Genomic DNA, 10361 nt, shown 5'->3' with positions numbered 1-10361 from the left:
TAAAAAAAAAGTTACAAGGGGGGGGTGTTTCGATCAAAAAAAGTTACAAGGGGGGGGGTGTTTCGATCAAAAAAGTTACAAGGGGGGGTGTTCGATCAAAAAAAGTTACAAGGGGGGGGTGTTTTCGATCAAAAAAAGTTAAAAGGGGGGGGTGTTTCGATCAAAAAAAGTTAAAAGGGGGGGGTGTTTCGATCAAAAAAAGTTACAAGGGGGGGTGTGTTTCGATCAAAAAAAGTTACAAGGGGGGATTGTTTCGATCAAAAAAAGTTAAAAGGGGGGGTGGGTTTCGATTCAAAAAAAGTTAAAAGGGGGGGGTGTTTCGATCAAAAAAAGTTACAAGGGGGGGGTGTTTCGATTTTCCAAAAAAAAGTTACAAGGGGGGGGTGTTTCGATTTTCCAAAAAAAGTTACAAGGGGGGGGTGTTTCGATTTTCCAAAAAAAGTTACAAGGGGGGGGTGTTTCGATTTTCCAAAAAAAAGTTACAAGGGGGGGGTGTTTCGATTTTCCAAAAAAAAGTTACAAGGGGGGGTGTTTCGATTTTCCAAAAAAAGTTACAAGGGGGGGGTGTTTCGATTTTCCAAAAAAAGTTACAAGGGGGGGGGGTTTCGATTTTCCAAAAAAAGTTACAAGGGGGGGGTGTTTCGATTTTCCAAAAAAAGTTACAAGGGGGGGGTGTTTCGATTTTCCAAAAAAAGTTACAAGGGGGGGGTGTTTCGATTTTCCAAAAAAAGTTACAAGGGGGGGTGTTTCGATTTTCCAAAAAAAAGTTACAAGGGGGGGGTGTTTCGATTTTCCAAAAAAAGTTACAAGGGGGGGTGTTTCGATTTTCCAAAAAAAAGTTACAAGGGGGGGGTGTTTCGATTTTCCAAAAAAAAGTTACAAGGGGGGGGTGTTTCGATTTTCCAAAAAAAGTTACAAGGGGGGGGTGTTTCGATTTTCCAAAAAAAAGTTACAAGGGGGGGGTGTTTCGATTTTCCAAAAAAAAGTTACAAGGGGGGGGTGTTTCGATTTTCCAAAAAAAAGTTACAAGGGGGGGGTGTTTCGATTTTCCAAAAAAAAGTTACAAGGGGGGGGTGTTTCGATTTTCCAAAAAAAAGTTACAAGGGGGGGGTGTTTCGATTTTCCAAAAAAAGTTACAAGGGGGGGGTGTTTCGATTTTCCAAAAAAAAGTTACAAGGGGGGGGTGTTTCGATTTTCCAAAAAAAAGTTACAAGGGGGGGGTGTTTCGATTTTCCAAAAAAAAGTTACAAGGGGGGGGTGTTTCGATTTTCCAAAAAAAAGTTACAAGGGGGGGGTGTTTCGATTTTCCAAAAAAAAGTTACAAGGGGGGGTGTTTCGATTTTCCAAAAAAAAGTTACAAGGGGGGGGTGTTTCGATCAAAAAAAGTTACAAGGGGGGGGTGTTTCGATCAAAAAAAGTTACAAGGGGGGGTGTGTTTCGATCAAAAAAAGTTACAAGGGGGGGTGTTTCGATCAAAAAAAGTTACAAGGGGGGGGTGTTTCGATCAAAAAAAGTTACAAGGGGGGGTGTTTCGATCAAAAAAAGTTACAAGGGGGGGTGTTTCGATCAAAAAAAGTTACAAGGGGGGGGTGTTTCGATCAAAAAAAGTTACAAGGGGGGGTGTTTCGATCAAAAAAAGTTACAAGGGGGGGTGTTTCGATCAAAAAAGTTACAAGGGGGGGGTGTTTCGATCAAAAAAGTTACAAGGGGGGGGTGTTTCGATCAAAAAAAGTTACAAGGGGGGGGTGTTTCGATCAAAAAAAGTTACAAGGGGGGGGTGTTTCGATCAAAAAAAGTTACAAGGGGGGGGTGTTTCGATCAAAAAAAGTTACAAGGGGGGGTGTTTCGATCAAAAAAAGTTACAAGGGGGGGGTGTGTTTCGATCAAAAAAAGTTACAAGGGGGGGTGTTTCGATCAAAAAAAGTTACAAGGGGGGGTGTTTCGATCAAAAAAAGTTACAAGGGGGGGGTGTTTCGATCAAAAAAAGTTACAAGGGGGGGTGTTTTCGATCAAAAAAAGTTACAAGGGGGGGTGTTTCGATCAAAAAAAGTTACAAGGGGGGGGTGTTTCGATCAAAAAAAGTTACAAGGGGGGGGTGTTTCGATCAAAAAAAGTTACAAGGGGGGGTGTTTCGATCAAAAAAAGTTACAAGGGGGGGGTGTTTCGATCAAAAAAAGTTACAAGGGGGGGGTGTTTTCGATCAAAAAAAGTTACAAGGGGGGGTGTTTCGATCAAAAAAGTTACAAGGGGGGGTGTTTCGATCAAAAAAGTTACAAGGGGGGGGGTGTTTCGATCAAAAAAAGTTACAAGGGGGGGGTGTTTCGATCAAAAAAAGTTACAAGGGGGGGGTGTTTCGATCAAAAAAAGTTACAAGGGGGGGTGGTTTCGATCAAAAAAGTTACAAGGGGGGGTGTTTCGATCAAAAAAAGTTACAAGGAGGGGGGTGTTTCGATCAAAAAAAGTTACAAGGGGGGGGGGGGTGTTTCGATCAAAAAAAGATACAAGGGGGGGGTGTTCGATCAAAAAAAGTATACAAGGGGGGGGTGTTTCGATCAAAAAAAGTTAAAAGGGGGGGTGTTTCGATCAAAAAAAGTTACAAGGGGGGTGTTTCGATCAAAAAAAAGTTACAAGGGGGGGTGTTTCGATCAAAAAAAAAAGTTACAAGGGGGGGGTGTATCGATCAAAAAAAGTTACTAGGGGGGGTGTTTCGATCAAAAAAAGTTACAAGGGGGGGTGTTTGCGATCAAAAAAGAGTTACAAGGGGGGGTGTTTCGATCAAAAAAAAAAGTTACAAGGGGGGGGTGTTTTCGATCAAAAAAAGTTACAAGGGGGGGGTGTTTCGATCAAAAAAAGTTACAAGGGGGGGGTGTTTCGATCAAAAAAAAGTTACAAAGGGGGGGTGTTTCGATCAAAAAAAGTTACAAGGGGGGGGTGTTTCGATCAAAAAAAGTTACAAGGGGGGGTGTTTCGATCAAAAAAAGTTACAAGGGGGGGGGTGTTTCGATCAAAAAAAGTTACAAGGGGGGGGTGTTTTCGATCAAAAAAAGTTACAAGGGGGGGTGTTTCGATCAAAAAAAGTTACAAGGGGGGGAGTGTTTCGATCAAAAAAAGTTACAAGGGGGGGGTGTTTCGATCAAAAAAAGTTACAAGGGGGGGTGTTTCGATCAAAAAAAGTTACAAGGGGGGGTGTTTCGATCAAAAAAAGTTACAAGGGGGGGGTGTTTCGATCAAAAAAAGTTAAAAGGGGGGGGTGTTTCGATCAAAAAAAGTTACAAGGGGGGGGTGTTTCGATCAAAAAAAGTTAAAAGGGGGGGGGTGTTTCGATCAAAAAAAAGTTACAAGGGGGGGGTGTTTCGATTTTCCAAAAAAAAGTTACAAGGGGGGGGTGTTTCGATTTTCCAAAAAAAAGTTACAAGGGGGGGGTGTTTCGATTTTCCAAAAAAAAGTTACAAGGGGGGGGTGTTTCGATTTTCCAAAAAAAAGTTACAAGGGGGGGGTGTTTCGATTTTCCAAAAAAAAGTTACAAGGGGGGGGTGTTTCGATTTTCCAAAAAAAAGTTACAAGGGGGGGGTGTTTCGATTTTCCAAAAAAAAGTTACAAGGGGGGGGTGTTTCGATTTTCCAAAAAAAAGTTACAAGGGGGGGGTGTTTCGATTTTCCAAAAAAAGTTACAAGGGGGGGGTGTTTCGATTTTCCAAAAAAAAGTTACAAGGGGGGGGTGTTTCGATTTTCCAAAAAAAAGTTACAAGGGGGGGGTGTTTCGATTTTCCAAAAAAAGTTACAAGGGGGGGGTGTTTCGATTTTCCAAAAAAAGTTACAAGGGGGGGGTGTTTCGATTTTCCAAAAAAAAGTTACAAGGGGGGGGTGTTTCGATTTTCCAAAAAAAAGTTACAAGGGGGGGGTGTTTCGATTTTCCAAAAAAAAGTTACAAGGGGGGGGTGTTTCGATCAAAAAAAAGTTACAAGGGGGGGTGTTTCGATCAAAAAAAGTTACAAGGGGGGGGTTGTTTCGATTTTCCAAAAAAAGTTACAAGGGGGGGGGTGTTTCGATTTCAAAAAAAAGTTACAATGGGGGGGTTGTTTCGATTTCCAAAAAAAGTTACAAGGGGGGGTGTTTCGATTTCCAAAAAAAGTTACAAGGGGGGTGTTTCGATCCAAAAAAAAGTTACAAGGGGGGGTGTTTCGATTTCCAAAAAAAGTTACAAGGGGGGGGTGTTTCGATTTCAAAAAAAAGTTTACAAGGGGGGGGTGTTTCGATTTCCAAAAAAAGTTACAAGGGGTGGGTGTTTCGATTTCCAAAAAAAGTTACAAGGGGGGGGTGTTTCGATTTCCAAAAAAAGTTACAAGGGGGGGTGTTTCGATTTCAAAAAAAGTTACAAGGGGGGGTGTTTCGATTTCAAAAAAAGTTACAAGGGGGGGGTGTTTCGATTTCCAAAAAAAGTTACAAGGGGGGGTGTTTCCGATTTCCAAAAAAAGTTACAAGGGGGGGGTTGTTTCGATCAAAAAAAAGTTACAAGGGGGGGGTGTTTCGATTTTCCAAAAAAAAGTTACAAGGGGGGGGTGTTTCGATTTTCCAAAAAAAGTTACAAGGGGGGGGTGTTTCGATTTTCCAAAAAAAGTTACAAGGGGGGGGTGTTTCGATTTTCCAAAAAAAGTTACAAGGGGGGGGTGTTTCGATTTTCCAAAAAAAAGTTACAAGGGGGGGGTGTTTCGATTTTCCAAAAAAAGTTACAAGGGGGGGGTGTTTCGATTTTCCAAAAAAAAGTTACAAGGGGGGGGTGTTTCGATTTTCCAAAAAAAGTTACAAGGGGGGGGTGTTTCGATTTTCCAAAAAAAGTTACAAGGGGGGGGTGTTTCGATTTTCCAAAAAAAAGTTACAAGGGGGGGGTGTTTCGATTTTCCAAAAAAAAGTTACAAGGGGGGGGTGTTTCGATTTTCCAAAAAAAAGTTACAAGGGGGGGGTGTTTCGATTTTCCAAAAAAAAGTTACAAGGGGGGGGTGTTTCGATTTTCCAAAAAAAAGTTACAAGGGGGGGGTGTTTCGATTTTCCAAAAAAAGTTACAAGGGGGGGGTGTTTCGATTTTCCAAAAAAAAGTTACAAGGGGGGGTATTACGATAAAAAAGTTACAAGGGGGGGTATTACGATAAAAAAAAGTTACAAGGGCGGGGTATTACGATAAAAAAAGTTACAAGGGGGGGGTATTACGATAAAAAAAGTTACAAGGGGGGTATTACGATAAAAAAAGGTACAAGGGGGGGTATTACGATAAAAAAAGTTACAAGGGGGGGGTATTATGATAAAAAAGTTACAAGGGGGGTATTACGATAAAAAAAGTTACAAGGGGGGGTATTACGATAAAAAAAAGAATATATATGTTTTAGAAATAATTGCATACTGTTTATAGTAAAACATACTTTTATATTACCTAACAAATATAAATGACTCCCCCCCCCCCGAGAACCGTCAAACTCAAAGCTCCGGGGGAAGCCGTACTCCTTTCCCTCGGTGCCGCTGTTGCGCTGAGGGGGGGGGGGCGTCTGCTTCCGTCTCCTGCATTCTCAGCGCTTCCTTCTGGAAGTCCGGCTCCGGAACGAAGGCGAGCCGCGAGTGTGGGGCCGTTTCTGCAGCCGTGAGGTGGCGCGCATGCGCACTCCTACCGCCACAGCCCGACAGATCAGATCTCAGGGAACACGTGGCAAGAGTGCGCATGCGCGCTTAGTGTTTTATTATTATAGATATCATATAAATAAGCAGAAAATCACAATGAATCCAATGAATAAAAAATACCAAATATATGCATAAATAGTGTAACAAAGCAAAATGAGGACCAAACTCAATTAAACATAGAAAAGCCAAAAGCATTTATAAAATCTGGCCACATGATAAATGAGAGAATCTAGCAATGATAGCATAGAGACAAAAAGGCATAAAGAATAGATAAAAATCATGTATATAAAATAATAATGTAAAATTATATAAGCCAGACAAAATAATGAAGAAGCATAGAAAAGTCAATTGAGAAGACAAAAACGTGAAATTGTATATAAACCAGACTAAAATGTAATGAGAAACCAAGGTAAAGCCACAAGGCAACATAATAAAAATTAAAGTTTAAAATATGCGCTAAAAAGAAGAAAAGGCAATGAAACCACAAACAGCAGTGCGTAAGACGAATAGACGATGATGCCAGAACAAACACCCCCCCAAAAAAAAACTAGACACTGGGACAAACCAAAACAACTGAAGCAACGAATACGACCAAAATAGAGAAATGCCGGTAGCAAATGGAAAGAGAAGTGTGAACCAGAGCAGAGAGTAAAACAAGACATTAGGGCAAAATAAAAGGGATTTAACCTGATTAAACAACATTTCATTCAACGTGAAGCATTTTCCTTGGTCGCGTCACCGCTTCTGAATCGGATCTCCTCCTTCACCTTCTCCTCTCAGTCGCTGGTATCGGGGCCCTTGGGGGACTCAGGCGGCTCACCAAATACAGCTGATTTCCTGCTTTAGTCTTGCACATGACACCGCCCGACCAATCAGCTTCAACGCAGTGAGCTCAGCATGTAGGCACACTGAGCACCTACGTTCTGAGCTCACTGCTCAATATGGCTGTTCCTGCTGCAGCGCTGGACCCGGACCAGTCTTAACTTGAAAATTTCAACGATCGACATTAGGTAGGCCTCGGAATGGGAACTCCGGATCCATTCCCATGGGAGTTCCGTGGGCCTGGGAGGGGTCCCTGTGGGAGTCCCGTTGACTTTGGGGGATCCCCACAGGACTCCCGCGATCCCCGTTCCCGTGCAGACCTCTACCTGAGGCAGCATGTATTTGTGAAACGCTGGCCATCGTTGGTATACCGATCAGTGAAGATAAGTGGAATATTTCTTCTATCATTTAATTTTCGTTGGCAAACTACAGTACAGCATAAGACTTTATTACATAATGAAGGTTTTTTGCCAGTGAGGTGAATGCTCGACCACCTCTTTGAGCCATTTTGGTGAGGTGGGAGGGCCCTATCTGAGGCTTTTTCCTTCATTTTTAGATTGAGAAAAGTCTATGCTGTTTCTGCCTTACATTATTGGACATCTTCACATTCAATGTTGAAAGTGTTTACCCTATCATACCTAGCGTATATGACACCCAGGGACGATCATTTTTTAACATCCCTTCCTCTCTATAAAGAACATGATTTTTGGTAATAATCCGCAAGTCACACATGAGTGTACCTAGAAAAAGGCAGCATCTTACACACTGCAGCGAGCACTAGAACATCAATACACCCAATGTACAACAAACCCAAGCCAGATTAGAACAGATCAACCCTTCACAATCAATGCTAACAAAAAAACATGACTTTTGTACACATAGAACACAGAAACACCCTCGTCCAATACGGAATGTAATCACAAACTAAAAATAGAAATATGTAGACAAAAGTTAAACTGAACCACCAAGAAGCCGGACTCTGCATACAATGCAACACCACAGAAATAGTGATGCATGGCCCCTAATATTATACAAAATATAAAGACAGCAGATGTATATTTGAGAAAATAGAAATAACAAATCACATTACAAATTAACAAACAAAAAATGGAAAATAAGATAATACCATTTTATTGTACTAATATATTTTTCAATTAACTTTCAGAGGTCAAAATCTCTTTTCTCAGGTCAGTAAAGTATATTGCTGTTACAGCATCCTGTTCTAACCTGAACAAGAGAGATTTGGTCTCTGAAAGCTAGTCAAAATTGCATTACAATTAGTCCAATAAAAGGATCACCTTTCCATTTCTGTTTATCAACACAGCTACAACAGTACTTTGTCGTAAAGCAAAAAAATACAAATAAATAGAAAACGTTTTTTTTTTAACCTTTTGTCATTTAGTTTCTACTTATCTCATCTCGTCATTCTCTTCCTTTCATCCTGCCCTCTCTCTCTGCCTCTTCTGTATGGCATCTGCCCTCTTTCTATGGCCCTTCCGGAAACTGTCTGCCTCCCCCTCCCCTCCCCCCATGGAATCTCTGTCTCCTTCCCTCCCCCCTCCCCCAAACTGGTCTGGCATCCATCTTCTTCCCTCCGTACCTCCCATGGTCTGGCATCTCTATCTCCTCCTTCACCTGTGGTTTTTAGTGTCTCTCTTCTCTCATTTCCTTCCCTCAGATCTGGTATCTCTGTCTCTTTCCTTTCATTTTCTTCCCTGGTCTTCCTTCTCAATTTATCCAGTCCTCAATTTCCCTCTTTTCACTGTGTCTAGCTACAGCTTGCCACCCCTTTCCTTCGCCTCCTCCAATATTTCACTAACTCTATCCTCTTCTCCCCCACCCCCCATCCAGCATGTTGCCTTTTTCTTTCTCCACTGCTGCCATCCAGTAAATGCCCTCTTGCTCCACTTCCATTCAGCATCTGCGCTCCCCTCCCCACTGACATCCAATTTCTGCCCTCTTCTCTCCCTGTACTCCACTTTCACCATCTGCCCCATCTCAGTTTCATCGAGTATCCTGCACCTCCTCTCTCCCTCCACCCCAATTCCATCCAGAATCCTGCCCCCCTCTCTCCCTCCACCCCAATTCCATCGAGTATCCTGCCCCTCCTCTCTCCCTCCACCCCAATTCCATCCAGTATCCTGCCCCCTCACCACTGCTGCTGCTTTCACACACGCACCTGATGGAACCTAGTAAAGCTCCTGCGCCACTCAACCTCTGCTCCCGTCCCCTCACCTTCGAGGTCGCCTTTCCACATCGCAGTTTCCTGCTTCAGCGGGGCCTGAGCGCGGCTGCCGATTTCATTGGCTGCCCGGCCCGAAGCGTTCCCTCTGACGCAATCCGCCCAGGCGGAAACGGGAAGTAGAGTCAGAGAGGACGCTTGGGGCCGGGCAGCCAATCAAAACGGCAGCCGCGCTCAGGCCCCCGCTGAAACAGGAAACCGTGACTAGGAAAGGCGACAGGCGGGAGCAGATGTCCAGACCGGGGTGCCCCCCGTCTTGTTTGCTACCCCCTAACGCCGGCCCTGCTGACAGAGACCAGAAACAGTCGCCGACAAGGTGGTGAGAATAATTACTTCCGTTTCTTCTAAAGACAGCCTAGGCTTGGGAATGGCTCGGTTATCTTAAAACATGTCAAGGAGTGAGTGGCCTGTTTTCAAAGTGAAAATGAGCTTTGCAAGGGAGTGAAATGGCTCTGAATGGAAGTGTAACTGGTGGTGTGCATGTTAAATCTTTGAACTGCAAGGTATTGTTGATATCTGCAGCTGAATTGCAGAATTTTCTTTTGAGAGGGCTGGGATTCATTGAGGATGAGCTGCAGGTAGTTTGCTGTACACAGAACGTTTTTTGCCAAAGCATACCAAAAAAAAAAAAAAATGCATGAAGATTTGCCACACAGTTTGTTAAAGAGGAAGCATGCTTTTCTTTGGGTGCTTCCATATTTCATCAAGTTGCTTTGTGGGACCTATATTATGCAGCATTGGTTCCCTTTGAGCATAAAAAGCCTGGTGTGCTAAAGGATTTTTCCCCATTTTCTGCCTATATAGGAAAAATGATTAGTACATACCGTGAGTATGAGGAGTAATGCATTAAGGGGAACATTCTAGAAATGGCACCTAACCACCCCTCATACAAAACTGTAGCGTGGTTTTTAGAGCTGGCCACGGCGGTAACGGCTCCGATGCTCATAGAATTCCTCTGAGCGTCGGAGCTGTGACCACCGCCGCTGGCACTAAAAAAAGTGCTACGGTTTTGTAAAAAAGAGGGGGTTAAGTTAATTAACAAATGCCATTTAAAATGGCAAACACTCACAATGTTAAAGCACCTACTGGTACCTAAATATGCGCCAGAACAGCTAGGCGCTTTAGGCCGCCTAAAGACACTATGGATGTGGCTAACACCAGAAGTGGCGTTAGGTGGCCTGAAGCACCTACTTAGGCACAATTCACAAGATAGATAAATGCCAGAAATGTAGGCCTGGAAAACTCTGGCCTACATTTCCGGCACCTGACTTTAACGGAGGTGCTGTTCTCTATGGGGCGTCATTGCACGATTGACAAGCAATCGGCAGCCGCTGATATCGGGCATCACGTGGGGCTCCTTTTACTAAACTGTGATAGTGGTTTTAGCACGTGCAGAATTGCCGCTAATTCCAGCATTGAGCTGGCGTTGGTTCTAGCTGCATAGCGCAGGTTTAGCGTGTGCTAAAACGCTATGGCAGCTTAGTAAAAGGAGCCCTTAGTCTCATGGCTAGTTTCTAAACATTGATCTGAATCCAACTTTCACTTTTGTACGCTTGGCCTCTTCTCTTTTAGGCTACATACAAAAGTATAGATTTCTATACCTAATAAAATCTCAGCATCTGTTATCAATT

General features: G+C 43.1%; 1 protein-coding gene across 9 annotated transcripts in view; it reads left to right on the top strand.

The window, feature by feature from the left end:
* The first annotated feature begins 8887 nt into the window (after positions 1 to 8887).
* The window catches only part of GRIA1 (glutamate ionotropic receptor AMPA type subunit 1), an 843377-nt gene continuing 841903 nt past the window's right edge, over positions 8888 to 10361 (top strand). For 8 of the 9 annotated variants that reach the window (XM_033927803.1, XM_033927802.1, XM_033927807.1 and 5 more), the window contains exon 1: positions 8888 to 9046. The gene's annotated coding sequence lies outside the window, so the exon portion shown is untranslated. Of the gene's footprint in view, positions 9050 to 10361 lie in introns of all 9 variants that reach the window. The other variant, XM_033927804.1, reaches the window with a different exon arrangement.

The sequence above is a fragment of the Geotrypetes seraphini genome, chromosome 18, assembly GCF_902459505.1.
Source record: "Geotrypetes seraphini chromosome 18, aGeoSer1.1, whole genome shotgun sequence".
NCBI lineage: Eukaryota > Metazoa > Chordata > Amphibia > Gymnophiona > Dermophiidae > Geotrypetes > Geotrypetes seraphini.
Note: the sequence above shows the minus strand (reverse complement) of the source record. Positions and strands in the feature narration are given on the sequence as shown.